The sequence below is a fragment of the Neopelma chrysocephalum genome, unplaced genomic scaffold, assembly GCF_003984885.1.
Source record: "Neopelma chrysocephalum unplaced genomic scaffold, ASM398488v2 Primary Assembly neopelma1_22b, whole genome shotgun sequence".
In the NCBI taxonomy this organism is placed as follows: domain Eukaryota; kingdom Metazoa; phylum Chordata; class Aves; order Passeriformes; family Pipridae; genus Neopelma; species Neopelma chrysocephalum.
This window is the reverse complement of record NW_020897690.1, coordinates 23,832,400-23,846,913: the sequence shown is the minus strand read 5'-3', so window position 1 is coordinate 23,846,913 and position 14,514 is coordinate 23,832,400. Positions and strand designations below refer to the sequence as shown.

Here is a 14,514-nt window from a genome sequence, read left to right as displayed (position 1 = left end):
AACAGTTGCCAGTGTAGCTTTTTTATTTTAGAGGAAGGGTAATAAATAATGGAAAACCTTTGCCAGAATAAGCTTCAATTAAGACGTTCTAAATTTTTTTCCTTTTTTTTTTTTTTTTGCTGGAGAATACAAGGAGTCTCAAATAGTCTGTCATTGTCTCCTGTGGAAAATAGGAAAAAAAGTACCTTTAGAAAATAGACTGAGAGGTTTTTCTTGAGTGATCAGATAAGTATCTAGTATAACTCTCAAGTTGCCTGCAAATATTGACAAACTTCTTCCTTAGTATTATACCATTATTTGGTAGTCATGTAGTACTGAATTAACAAGGACTATCCAGAAAGAAAAGGCTTTTCAATGTTGATGCTTTCAGGTGTTAGCTTCCTTTTTTTTTCCCCTCTGACCACTTCCTACGCTTTTTCCCTCTGCCAGAAGCAAATCAGAAGTGATTTTAATTGGCAGTAAGTCTGACGGCATATCAATAAAGAAGAACAAAAGCACTAGAGGTTTCAGGTAAAAATTGATTGTTCCTATTCAGATAATTATCACTTGTCCATCAGGACAAAACTTGCTCTATTTTTATGTTTCTTGAGTAGGGCATTAGAGTGGGATACTGTTCCATTGACTTTTTCCTGGGTTTTGGGCAAGCCACTTCCTCATTAACATGAATTACAGATATAATTACACATAATTTCCTTTTTTTGAGATCAGTAAATAGAAAGGGCTATGCAGTTGTTCAGTTTAATTTTTAGATTTTACCCTTAAATCACCTTTCAAATAGCTTCATGTAGTATGTAACTTAGGACAAAGCATGGACTTTTTTTGAAAACTGTCACAGTATTTTACCTAGAATCTTGCTAAAGTCGGTAGATACAATGATTGTAGATATAAGCAGATGATTGGTTTGATATTTCTGTCTTTCTTTTCCTTGAAAACATCTACTTGAATTTGTAAATCAAGTAAGAAGACAACCATGATCAACATTTTTATAATAGAGATGCTGTACCTTACAGCTGGACTTTTAACACTGAGATTTTGAAAGTTCTCTTTTGTATTATATTTAAGACACTACTTGTAACTTGACTGGCTTGGGTTTGGCTCTACCAGAGACATTTTATAAGAGTTTTTACAAGTTGTTTGATTAAACTTTGCATGTGTTATAGGTTTTACATTTACAGAATCATGATAAAGTTGATTTTTTTTTCTATTGGTTTGCAAACCTTGTACTGCAACACACAGTGCTTGTAAATAAGAGACATGCTTGTGAAGGACATTTTTCTGAACTGCAATATTTAAAGTAAATATAATCATGAGATTTCAGGAACCTAGTTTCTACCAAATCATAAAGCAGGGGTGATTATAAAGTACTTCTCCCTGAAAAGAGCAGTTGTAACAGCAATAAACCACAAAATCTATTTTTTTAGATTTCATAAAGCTTTTCCTTTTTAAAGAGATTTTTGTGGAAAGTTTCAAATCTCATATTTCATCTTTACAGCTTATCTGTCACTAATTAAGATATAGAAATGTAGAATATCAGGCTATTCTATAACTGATTCCAGGTTTCTGTGATTTTTGCTCAAGAAAAATTTCTCTATAACCATAAATTCTTGAAAAATTTACATGAAAAAACAAGAATTGTTTGTAGAACAAACACAAATAAATCCTGTTGTGAATGTTCCTTAGACTACTGCTAAAGAATTTCAAAAGCAATTGCCCCAGAGTATTTGCTGCTGGTCCTAATGTAGTCATAGGATATCAGCATCAATCAGCACTATGAATATTTTCTAGGCCAAGATGAAGAAAATAATTACAAAATTAGTCTAAACTGCTGTCCTTTCCCTCAAAATGCTTCGATGGCTAGAAACAAAAGAGAATTGTTCACTTTGATATGCTGGATTCCTGGGAAAGACATATTGAAAGCTTACAATAAAGAAAAAGTATACATGCAGGTTAATATCCATGTCTCCACACTAATACTCGGTAAGTGTGTTGACTAAGTAATGACAAGTGGGGTTTCACTTGCAATATCTAACACAGTGCTTGTTCAAATTAACACGTACAATATTTGATATGCACCCCATAATATAAAATGCAGAAGAAGTTTGCGTATTATTCTTTTTGTATCCATCATCTTTATAGTTCCTGGCCTTATTACACTCACTCCCCTTTAAAAGGTTGTCATTTGCCTTCTAATATACACTAAGGCTTTGACTTCCTATTGCATTACATAGTTTTTAGTTGGTGTAACACTGGTGAAACTAATTCTGGTGTTGCCTCTGAGAAAGGCTCCTACCCTTTTTACTTCAGCATTTTTACTTTAAAATTTTGTGCAGCTTGAACTGTGCATGGTAAGAGTGTGACGGAATAACAGACCACCAAAATAAAACAAAGATAGATGTGGTAGGAGCCACCTCCCACATTTTACATTCCAATAGTGAGATTGATGGCTTTTTTCCAATTCAAATGAGCACAGTCGCAATTAGTCTTTATTATCCAGACAAAAAACAAATGGTGAATCATAGCTTCATATCCTAGAGTGTTTGTTATATAATACCTATTGAATTCATTTGCATGCAGTATGCATATATTTGTTACACTGAAAACTGATTACCCAATTTCTTCTCAAGTCTTTGAAGGCACTGTGCCAGCCCATCCTAAAGTTTCCAAGCATATTGTTTTTGACAGTCAGGAGAGTTTGAGATTTCGGTATTAATTACTCTGTTTACATAAAAATGAGCTTTATATCATTTGTGTATTCCTATTATACGTATTTTAGAAATTACAGAGTAATTACATCAATTGCTTAAGCTGCATGTGGTGTCTAATTTAATTTAATAAGATGCAGCTACATCATTTTTCACATCTCATAAAACTAGATGTGTGAGAATGAAGTCATAATGAAGTGTTGTAACAGTATATAACAGAGTTCTAAAAACACTATTCGTTTACTTAATTATAATTATTTATATAGTTAAGAAGTAGTGGTATATTTGTCTCCATATATAAAGTATGTGAATGATTGCTACTTCTTACTTTACTACTTTATACAAAGAAATGCATATTACCTTTTTCTTCCATGTAGGGCATAGCCTTTACCACTTTCAGTCCAGTTATATTAGCTATTGTCTGTGGCAATGCATTTTAGTAAGCCAAAAGGGATGGCCATTTGTCAGACTTGACAAGTGGTGGCTGAATAATAACTTTCCTGTAATGCAGACGCTTTCCTGAATGTTTAAGTGCTGGTGGTTTGAACATTACAGCTCACGAAATTTTAATTGATTTGAGGTTCACTGATTCACTGACCTCTAAGTAAGTGCCAGAACACACTGGGGGTTTATTTTCTTTTAGTTGACCATCCAGATGGATTTGCGGTCAAGTATTTGATCATTGAATGTCCTATTGGTACCCCAGAAATGCACATCCTGCTCAAATATATAAAGTCAATCTCTACACTAGAGACACACCATCTATACATCCAAGAATACTGGTTTTAGCTGTGTGTGAAGTAGAGGAAGTGTAAATATTGCTTAGGGAGGGAAGTACCTGAACAACGAGATATAATGTTTCTCAAGGCTTGATTGCATGGGTTAGGAGTGTAGGTTTTACAGGCAGACAGTTGCAGAATAAGGATGAAACTCTGGAACATGATAGAGCTAATGTTTCCTAATTATTTGTAGAATCATGGAATCATAGAATCAACTGGGTTGGAAAAGATTTCCGAGATCATCAAGTCCAACCCTTGGTCCACTACCACCATGGTTACTAGACCATGGCACTAAGTGCCACATCCAGTCTCATCTTAAAAACCTCCAGGGATGGTGAATCCGCCACCTCCCCGGGCAGCCCATTCCAATACCTGATTACTCTCTCTGTTAAAAATTTCTTCCCAATATCCAACCTAAACTTCCCCTGGCAGAGCTTGAGATCATACCTTCTTGTCCTACTGCTGGTTGCCTGGGAGAAGAGACCAACCCCCACCTGGCTACAACCTCCTTTCAGGTAGTTGTAGAGAGTGATGAGGTCTCCCCTGAGCCTCCTCTTCTCCAGGTTAAACAACCCCAGCTCCCTCAACCTCTCCTCATAGGACTTGTGCTCGAGTCCCTTCACCAGCCTTGTTGCTCTTCTCTGGACCTGCTCCAGCACTTCAATATCCTTCCTGAACTGAGGGGCCCAGAACTGGACACAGTACTTGAGGTGTGGCCTCACCAGCACTGAGTACAGGGGAAGAATCACTGCCCTGGTCCTGCTGGCCACACTGTTCCTGGGGCAGGCCAGGATGCCACTGGGACAGGATACCTGGGCACACTGCTGGCTCATGTTCAGCTTCCTGTCAATTGCCACAGTTAGTCTGGCAACCTGAGCAATTTTTCCATTTTCTACTTATGCTTCATAGCTCTAATTCAAGAGACTGTGAAAGGGTCATGGCAAACTGTAGCTATATTCTTTAGTTCTTGAACCAAGAAGTTTAATTTATGTTTCTTTGTCTTGAAAGCTTTCTTGTTTTCATGCACTCAAATCCTCCAAAAATCCATTTTTTCAACTTCCTGGTTTTTGTCTTATTTTGACTTCAAGACATGTAGACATTCCTTCCTTTTTCTTAACTTCAAGGAGAAATGAGAATAAAAGCTGTTCTGTGCTCTATGACCAAATAGGAAGCATTGCAGTAGCTTACTTCCCAGCAAAAAAAAATATGAGAAAAAAAGACATTTTGTTTTCTGTTTTGGAGGAATCAGTCAAAAATGCTGTGCTTTCTTTACTGACATCAGTGAAGAATGAAAAAAAATCATATAAAATAAATTAATTACTGACTTTTTCTGTGTATGTGAAATCTCAATGGTTTCCTTGTATGCCATCATTTATGATTGGAAAATGCACTTGATGTAACATTTCCTGTTTAGACAGGAGTAATCTAAAAGGCTTTTTTTCTGGAGATTTCTAGAACTTGTTCCTCCCATGAGACACCTCAAAGTCAATAATAGGCATGTGGGCACTAAGTGAGGGGACTAAAGACTGTCATTTCTTTCATCTAGACTGTCAGAACACTTTGGCATAAAAGAACGAGATAATGGAAGTATGGATAAATAATTTCAATTTTGCTTTGTATCCTTATAGAAGAGATTATATAATAGTTTTAGACATTTTTAGAAGAAACAGTTTTGAATAGGAATAGATAAGAAATATCCATTGTATTATGGCTTTTTATAGTTACTTTCTGGAGAACAGTGCAGTCTTGTCTTCCTTTCCAGATATTCAGAGGTTAACATATTCACAAAGATCAGCCATTTACATAGAAAACTCTTTAATTGATAAGCAAGGAATGGTTACAATGGCAAGTATTCATCATAAAGCAAAACCGTAATTTAGACATTTAATTATTCCCACAGTGCATGAAATTTTCCTGCATAAAAACATTGCTTCACAAAACAAAACTCCTTTAGCTATTTCTGTGTGCTTTACTAGTTACTCACGCTGCTTAGTGAGTTAATGTTTACATTCATGACATTTATCATTAATGAAGCCAAACACTGCAGTATATATAAATATATATATATAAATATATAAATATAAATTAAAAATATATATATTAAATGGAATAGGCAAGCTGTAATAAGTTGGCTACTTCTCTACAGATTATATGCATTTCAGGTATGAGAAAAAGCCCTTTATACTCTTCTTTTCCTGTATATTAATGTACTTTTGTCTTGAATTTTAGTGGGCTTTGGTAATTTTTTTACAGCAACTGAGTGCTGTGTGTGCTGACTTAAACATTGTGTACTAAAATTCACACAGGACTGGAGTAGTTAAATAGTGAACTTCATGATACAATAAGTCATAATTAAAGTGTATTTGATATTTACCTACCAGTGGAGAAGGGACCAGGACAGGCAGTTTCAACATTCCTCATTGTTCAGGAGGGGCTTGGGTGTGAGTTGAATCTCTGTAATATGCCTCTGGCTCACAACTGTAAGGTCAGACAGCATAATTATTAATATGATGTTCATTTTTATTACATTGCTGCACACTGTGCTTTTCACATTTTATACACAAAATATACTGAAGAGAAGAAGAAATACGTGATGGAAAAAGAGTGTTTTATTGCGGCTAAAGGATTTTGCTGTGCTACAAAATTATTTCACATCTACAGATTGTGCTATTACGTACTGTGTTTTAAGCTTTTGCAAGAAATTTGCCAAAATAACACAGGTCTGTGTTGGTAATGGGCTTAAGTGTGTTTTTTTCTAACTTAGCTATGATTTTCTATTGCGTGTATTAGTAATATATTAACTTGTATGTATTCTATTCTGCTTTAAAGCTGTATATATGAGTGTATATATATATATACACACACTATATATGTACATGTGCTTGTAATAAACAAGTAGTATGTCTATATTTTAAATATATATATTTATTTATGTACCTATACACATTTATAGATAAAAAATAGTTTCCATTTTTAGCATGGAGATATATTTTTATTTTTACTGGAAAAAATCATTAGTTCCTTAACAGGCAAATTTTTGCAGTGAAGTCTGACTTACTGAGATATATAATACTCTGGTGATTGCTCTATGTATTTAGACAAATACTATTGTACTTTCTTATGACTCTTGAAAACATGTAAAAGTCACTGACCAAAAGATAGAGTGGGAAATATGTTAAGGTTGCTGTCTAAGTTTTATTCCTTTTAATTTGAAATAATTTCTTCAGTTCTTGAGAAAACAGATTGTCTAAGTTCATTTCATATGCTAGAAGTTCATAAGAGGAATCATTAACACTTTATCTTGAGAAAGATGATGACACCAAATTCAGTTTTTCAACAGGGATGTTATATGACTTCCAGCACCATTTTTCTTGCCAAGACATGAATTCAGATTCTGTTTCATTTGTGAAAGCTTGCAATGAATGTAACAAATAAAGCTGTAAATAAATTTCATACCCCAGCTTTTATTTTTGGTGATAACAATATCAAATATCCCCCTAATAGGAATGTCCAGTTAGGTCTTAGCAGCCTGGAAAAAAGCTCATCAAAAGGCTTCTTTTTGCCTGACCTTTCAGAAGCTGGTAGATTTCTTATAGCTTTTTACGTACCTGTATTCCTTAAGTTAAACTGTATGGAAAAAAAACGAGAGAATTTAGTCTATTCTCTGTAAATGAAGCTGGAAAGCTATGATTTCTTTACTTCCAAACTAAAACTGGTCCAAACATATTTTACCTTACTCTTAGGGAATTAAAAAGGAAAAAAAATCACTAAACTCAAAAGGAACTACAGTCTCATGCAAATAAAATTTGCTGAAGTTTTATGTGTGATGATAGCTCCTAGCATTTCTCCCTCCAAAATTAAATCTTATTCCTTAGTGAATCATGCATCATATGGCATTTAAAAACAAGAGCAGTGAGGTCTCTTCTCTTGCTGGACTGTGAAAATGCCTCAGGAAGTCACTGTACATTCTTATATGCACTTCGTGCTCTTCCTCTGACATGCCTTCACAGTAGGATGAGGAGATCCTTACAGCACAATGTTTTGATTAACAACCTAATTCTGAACCTTTTTTGAGGATGTCTTTATTCATTTGCAGATCTGGTAAGCACAGTCTGAGCTCTTCTTCTGTGCTAGTCCTCCCTCAGAATGTCTTTTAAGGGTCAGACTGTTCCTTTCCATGGTACTTGTAGAAGATTTTTCACAGAAAAATTGGCTGTGTTAGCTCTTCAGTGTGGTCAAAGATTAGGACGTTGTGAAAAAAAAGGGTGTGATTTGTGCTTGGTGGTTTTAGCTCTGTCTTGAGATTTCACTGAATTGTTTAGATGTAGTTCAGTTTACTGAGATACCTATTTTGACTTCCTGTTTGGAAAGTAGATAATTCTACAGAAGCATGCATGATCTGATAACAGTTGTGCTGCTTGTATAGTAAACTCCAGCTGCTTCATAATACAGACAGAAAAGCTGTGCATTTGACTTACTTGAACACAGAGTTAAAGTGATGTTCTAAAAAAAAAAATCAATGGTACAAAACCTCTTTGATTAGATAATTTTGTCCCTTCTTGGAGCCAGATTTATCCCATGTTGTTTAGCAGTGAAAAGAGGAAGACCTCGGGGAGGCTGGCAAAGTTCCTCTCAGAGCTCTTTTATTTACATCTCTTATTTGCCTGATTCCCTGGTACAAATCAGAAAACTCCTGTATATTAATAGGAGCTGGAGAAGTTGCTTTGATTCTTCTTACTACAGGAATGACATCATCCATGACATAGATATAACTTCCACTGATGCCAACCTGAGCTTGGTGTTAGCACTGATCTTGCATTTTATCTTGGACACTCAATGAGTGCCTACAGCATGCTATCAGGAAAAAGGATAATTTTAGGATTTAATTAGGTAGCGAGGTTTGACAAACTTTCCATTAGAAATAATGGGAAGAGTCCAATTTGATCTCTGCATGAATTCAATAATTTCTTCTCTTAAGCAGTTGTCAAAGCAGAGGAAGTCTTGCACAGTCTGAGGAGTTTCCTGAAGTTAGCTTGTGTTAGACCCTACTCCCTGTTAAGAAAATAACACATTAGTTTAGCTGTTCTCCATTTTTAAGTGGAATGACCTGGTACTCTAAACCTCAAACAGATCTCTCCCTAGTCCCTGATTTTATAAATAATAAAGTTACAGTGTTAGGATTAACATCCTACTTAGAAACGTGGGAATTAACAGAGACAAAGCGAAGAAACACTTGCAAACACCCATAATGGATTAAAAAAGTCAAGAAGTGACTAAGAAAGGTTTGTTTTGGCAATAGTCTGGAAAGAGTCAAAATCTTATTTTCAGCATAAGAATAGAAGTAGTCCCCAGATCTAGGATAAAACAATTCCACTGATGATAGTCCTATTAGGCAGCAGTCTCACTCATTCTATCTTTAGCTGAATATAACATTGAATGTCAGCATCCTTTGCTGAGATGACAGCTTGACTTTGGGTGGGTAGACAGTATAAGTTCCTATCACAATTTTTTTCTTAATGTTCAGCTACATCCCCAGAGATAAATTTTTGAAAAGCAAAGAACAAAACATAAGGATTTTTGACTGTACAGGTTAGGTTTGTTTTTATATTCCCAAAATGCTAGAAAGATGCCTATGCTTTCAAAAGCAATTACTAGTTGGAAGAAAACATGTTCTTTTAATCTCTTAGTGTGAGCTACCTTTTTTGTTTTGAGATGTAGAAGTATGAGACTAATGGAGAGCAGGGCAAGATTAGGCATGGGCATGAAAGGCCACTGTAGTCACAAGCTAACAGATCAGAAGAGCTAGAACTATAACCACAGAGGTACAACAGTAAAAACTTTGCTGCCTTCTTTCCCCTTTACTTAAACTTATTGCAGAATCAGTCTTCTTTATTCTAATCTGTTTACAAGGATCTGTACAGACAGTAAAAGCTTAGGTCTTAGTTTGTCAATTTGTTAATTTTCAGCTGTTGATGTCCATGAAAAATTGAACTATAATTACCATGAAAAATCTTTATTAATTGAGAGTAGTTTCAAGAGACAATATAGAAGGTTGGTTCTCTCGTGAGTACCAGATATGCACGTTGATTAATCTTGGGTGTTCGTTGGCATGGGTTTTTTACTTCATGCATTTGCATTATTATTTCTACTTATATAATATTTTTTCACTATTTTATTTTTCATATCCTGTTCATTTTTATGGGAGAAGAGCTGATAACATTTCAAAAGTGTGCCAAAGGAAGCAATAGCAAGAAATATAATTTCTTGTAGATAATTTCTCTTTCATTGTGTTTTTATTGTGTATCTAGAGAGACTAGAAGAAATAACATTATTATGTGCAAATATAATGGATCTGATAAGTATATACCACTTAATACAGCAATTGGTGGTTCGAGCAATTATAAAATACCAGCAGTTATAAAGTAGGAGCTGTGTCTAATGCAGCATCAATTAGATCAAGAGATTAGAAATCTATACTTGTCTTTCTAGGAGCTATTGGACAAACCACTTAAACTTGCTCAATTCTGTAAGGTAACCAACTGTTAATAAGTTGCAAAAACAATACCTTGCTACTTCAGTGACTACTAAGAGAGTTATATAATTATTTCAAATAAAAATTAATTCAGATGAAAGTCTTCCCTCCCCCTCTCCCTCCCTGTCCACTCCCCCCCACCTAAATTTCGGAAGAGAATCTTTCTCTCTTTCAAAAACTGTTAGTGATTATTCTTTTTTCACATGCCTTAAAGAAGTCTGATTTTCATGAAAACTTGCTACTTCTGTTAACCTTAATTTGTATAAATTTAGCACATGTTCCTGACTTAACAAGGATGCCTTGATCTAAAGGCTGGTTATAAGAAACAAAGCTATTTGTCCCTTACACTTCTGTTTTTCACATTCTATAAAACTAAGATTGCCCTGTTTACATTTTTGCATGCTGATGGATTGGTGAACTGACCTTGTATGGATTAGACCTCTAGGATGGCATACATAATTTTGGAGCCTGAAGAAACAGTTAACATATCCTTAATCTCCAGTTAAAAAATAAGCTACAAAAAACATGAAACCTGGCCTGAAAGCAGATGTTGCTATTGGAAGACAGTGGGGAAAACATATCTGTGTTTCAGTGTGGTTCTTCTGTCTAAATTACGGTGCTTGATGTGCTCTTTGATCTCTTCTTTTAGTTCAGTTGGGTATAATGGCCTTCTCTTTATTACATTCAACAATAAGGTAATCTGCCAAGGACAGCAAAATGTATATTATATATTCCATTCCTACAACTGGAGTCAAATGACCAAAAATGGATACAAACTTTACAGATTCTGACAGAAAACTCTGCATTGTCTTTGCCAGTAATTAGGCAGAAGTCTGCTTTTACTTTAACTATCTTTTGTTGATGGTGATAACTGGTTAAAAATAATAAATATATTTTGCAGTGACAGTTTACATTCTTATTCTTATTTTTTCATAAGAGGGGATTGCAAAAAGTTGTAGGTCTTGTAGGAATAAGTGTAATTTGAGAAATGAGAGCAACTCTGAAAAAGTCTATCTGCAAGATGTAGCCTATTCAAGATCGAGTTGCATCACAAGTCATGTTTGTGCTGGATATATTCAAAACAGTGAAAGAAACTTTTACTGTATCTGGGACACTGGAAAAAAATTGTAAACATTTTAACATTTGATATTAGGTAAAATCTCTCAGTCTTTATTTAGTGGTTTAGAATTTACTTAAAGTTTACTTGGAATTTTTCCCAAATGAAAACAAGCGGCAAGAACCTCACCTGATATAAACTGGCATGGCTCCACTGAAGTCAAGCAACACAGTGTTGGAAGCAGCTGAGTAACTAACTGCTGCTTTCAGAATGGAGGCTGGTCTTTATTCTGCTACTTCACATATTTGTTTATTTATTTATTTATTTGTTATTTTTAAATCTATGTAGATCTATCACCCTTTGTACTGGAACTAGAATGCCTAACTCATTTATTACCTAAGGTATTTTGTGGTCAAGGGGGAGAGAGGGCTGCAATTTTCTGTGCAAATAGCAGAAGTGCTGTACAGTGGAGTGTAGTATATCTATTCATCTCATCTAAAGAAGCAGATAGTAAAGAGGTTCAGTTCTGTGACAGCTTAACCATTAATGGCAACTCAAACCTGATTTTATTTCTTCACTTTTTTGGACTGAAAACACTAGAGCTAAGATTTATTATGTCATTGTCGTCTCTGCCTTTCCTCTGTCTCATCTGTATTCTTTACAGAGCCTATAAACATGGGCTGTCAGCAAGCTAAACCTGTCAGATTTCCACTTCCCCCCTCCTCCGTCTGCTACTATGCTGCCCGAGAAACAACCCTGCATGCTGCACCCTCACTATGATTCTCATGATCACAACTCATTCATCACTGTGACTCCAAACGCAGCTCAACACATTAGGAAAAAGGTCAGGGATATGAAAGGAAACAAGAAATAAACAACTACCCAGCGGAAGCGGTCGAGCTACAGGAGACGTGGGAGGTAAGATCGCAGCCAATTTCTCTGCCAGCAGCTGTACTGGGCATAAAGTACTTGCTATACAAGTTCTAAGTGTTTTAAGTTGGAGGGTTGTGTAGGGGTTTTCTGCAGCTCCTGGTTTATTTCCCAGCATAGAAGCATAGTGAAAGGATAGAAAACCTTAGTTAAAAATGGGAAGGTTATAAAACTTTTTAAAACCGGAATAAAAATGACAGATTGGTTGCTCAGTGACTAGAAACCTGATAGCATACAGGATTGGACTCAAGAGTTCAAAAAAACATCCTTTCAGTGACGAAAGGACAAGTCCTATGTTGACTTTCTGAGCCAAACTTGAAGAAGCTTTTGTGTTGGGATGGGGGGAATTTGGTATGGAGGAAAAAGAATTTTTTTTATATGAAGCAGTAATATTCCTTTAAGTGGGATCTGCTTCTTCCTATGCTGTACTGTCAATGTAGTTAGGTAGTACTTATTTTAAAATTATTCTGGCTTACTGATGTCCCTTCTCCGTTCTCCTCACTTCCACTTTGGTTATTTATCATTGAGCAGGTTTGTTTTCTTGATCACAAATTATATTTTTTACCTTTATGCTTTTTCTTTTTCTTCAATTTCTTGGCACTTTTCATCATAAATATAAATAGCTGTTAACTCTTTCCTTATTTGTATATTGTGAATCTATACTTAAAATATTGATGTGGTATCATACCAATAATTACTTTCTCTCAACCAATAAGATAAAAAAAAAGAGACCCCTGAGCCTAAAATAAATACCTTGTAAAACTCTGTTCAGAAGAGTTTGATACAAAGAAATTAGCTTGCGTAACCATAATGTTTTTTCTCACAAATAGTAGTAAGTTTATCAAGATTTTAGTTTACAGTTTTATTTATGTATCATATAATTGGTAAAGAATTTGATAGGGCCACTGATAATGACATTTTGCACAGCAAACATGATGACTTTGGTCAAACTGTTGAGAATATAAATATATTTATCAATTAATAATCTTTTAAAAAAATAATTCTGACTGTGTTTTATGTGAGCACAGATTGTTTATGTTCTAACCATTTTTAACATGCTTCTGTCCAGGTCATGTTAAAAGCTTGTTTTTATGCTTTATGTGTTATTTAAGCTAAATAAAGAAAAATAAACTGAATATTTGATAATTTTCTTTTAACAAAAAAAATAACAGCAACAAAAAAACACAAACAAAAACCCCTAGTGAAATTATCAGGCAAATGATAAAACCAAAAGCCTCCAATGATTTAGCAGGGAACAGGCCATTTTGTGGAGAACGGTTCCCACAATGTCCATTAAATGCAATACTTTCGATGTGACCTTCAAATGCATAATGTTAATGTTCAAATGCAACCTTCAAATATTAATGCTTGTGCCACTGGCTGTTGAAAGGTGAGAAGGAATACTATCCTACATTTTTACTCTGTTTCACATTCTTTTTGAAGCATTTGCTATCATGCTAAAGCTGAAGGCAATTTGGCCCATAACACTATATACGTCTTACAGAGTCATCCATGGGAAGAAAAGTAGCAGAACTTGGGGAGAAACTTCCTATCATTCAAGAAAGGAACTTTTGCATTTAAAAACAAAATAGAGGACTGCTAAATCCCCTACTTCTGCACAAGCATTTGTGTTTTCATCAGTAAATGTCACTACTCTCAGTTGTCAATAGGAAGCACTTTTCTCTGTGTTAATCATACTCCATGGATTGATAGTATGGAAATTCATTGAATTTGAACACACTGAATATCTTAGGTTTAGTGGGTAGGGGACGTTAAGTTCCCAAAATCAGGTAACTGTATTAACACATTGTATACATAACAGTGTAGCAATTGAAAAAGGTAAAAAGCTGAGCACAAGGAGTTAGGATATTCAGACAAAAGACAGTTCAATGTCGAGTTAAAAACAGATAAATTCTAGATTTATGTGACCTGTAGGGAGTAAAATAAATTCTGGAGAATAAGAACCAGGGATGAAAACATATTAAAAAAGAAGCACATTTAAGTTCCTACAACTTACTGTATGCTATCAAATCTAAATGCAGCATTGTGATACAGAAGAGTTCTGTACTGACAGGACTCATACTCCAAAATAAGGAAACAAATTATGCTAGAAATTTCAAATTTGTGGAGAAAGAGGTTTGAAAGACACATGGCAGTATACCTATAAAAGAGGTTATAACTGTAAAACAATTAAGAAATAAATGTGAGTGGCTCAATGAAATGCATTGAACTGCAATAACAACATCAGTGGCAGTATGAAAAAGAGGATTCTACTAAAGGAAAACAAAATGGAGGGTAAGATCAGAATAATAAAGTAAATTGTGGTAAGAAAATGCAACTATTTTAAAAATTAAAGAAATGAGAAATAGAAATCTTTTTTGGAGTTTGACTTGTAAAATAATATAAACAGTGTTCTTATCTACCACATCACTGCAAATAAAATATGGAGTGGGTGGAGGATGAAAGGAGGAGGAAGACAAGTCCAGAATCCAGTACTTCCCTCTTTATTGGTAT

The 14,514-nt window shown here is 34.8% G+C and overlaps 1 protein-coding gene across 5 annotated transcripts in view; it reads left to right on the top strand.

The window, feature by feature from the left end:
* CDH12 (cadherin 12) overlaps positions 1–14,514 on the top strand; it is a 399,245-nt gene that overhangs the window by 70,622 nt on the left and 314,109 nt on the right. For 2 of the 5 annotated variants that reach the window (XM_027681938.1, XM_027681934.1), the window contains exon 1: positions 11,827–11,988. The exons of the other annotated variants lie outside the window; for them this stretch is intronic. The gene's annotated coding sequence lies outside the window, so the exon portion shown is untranslated. Of the gene's footprint in view, positions 1–11,826; positions 11,989–14,514 lie in introns of those variants that run through there. 5 annotated transcript variants of the gene reach the window in all.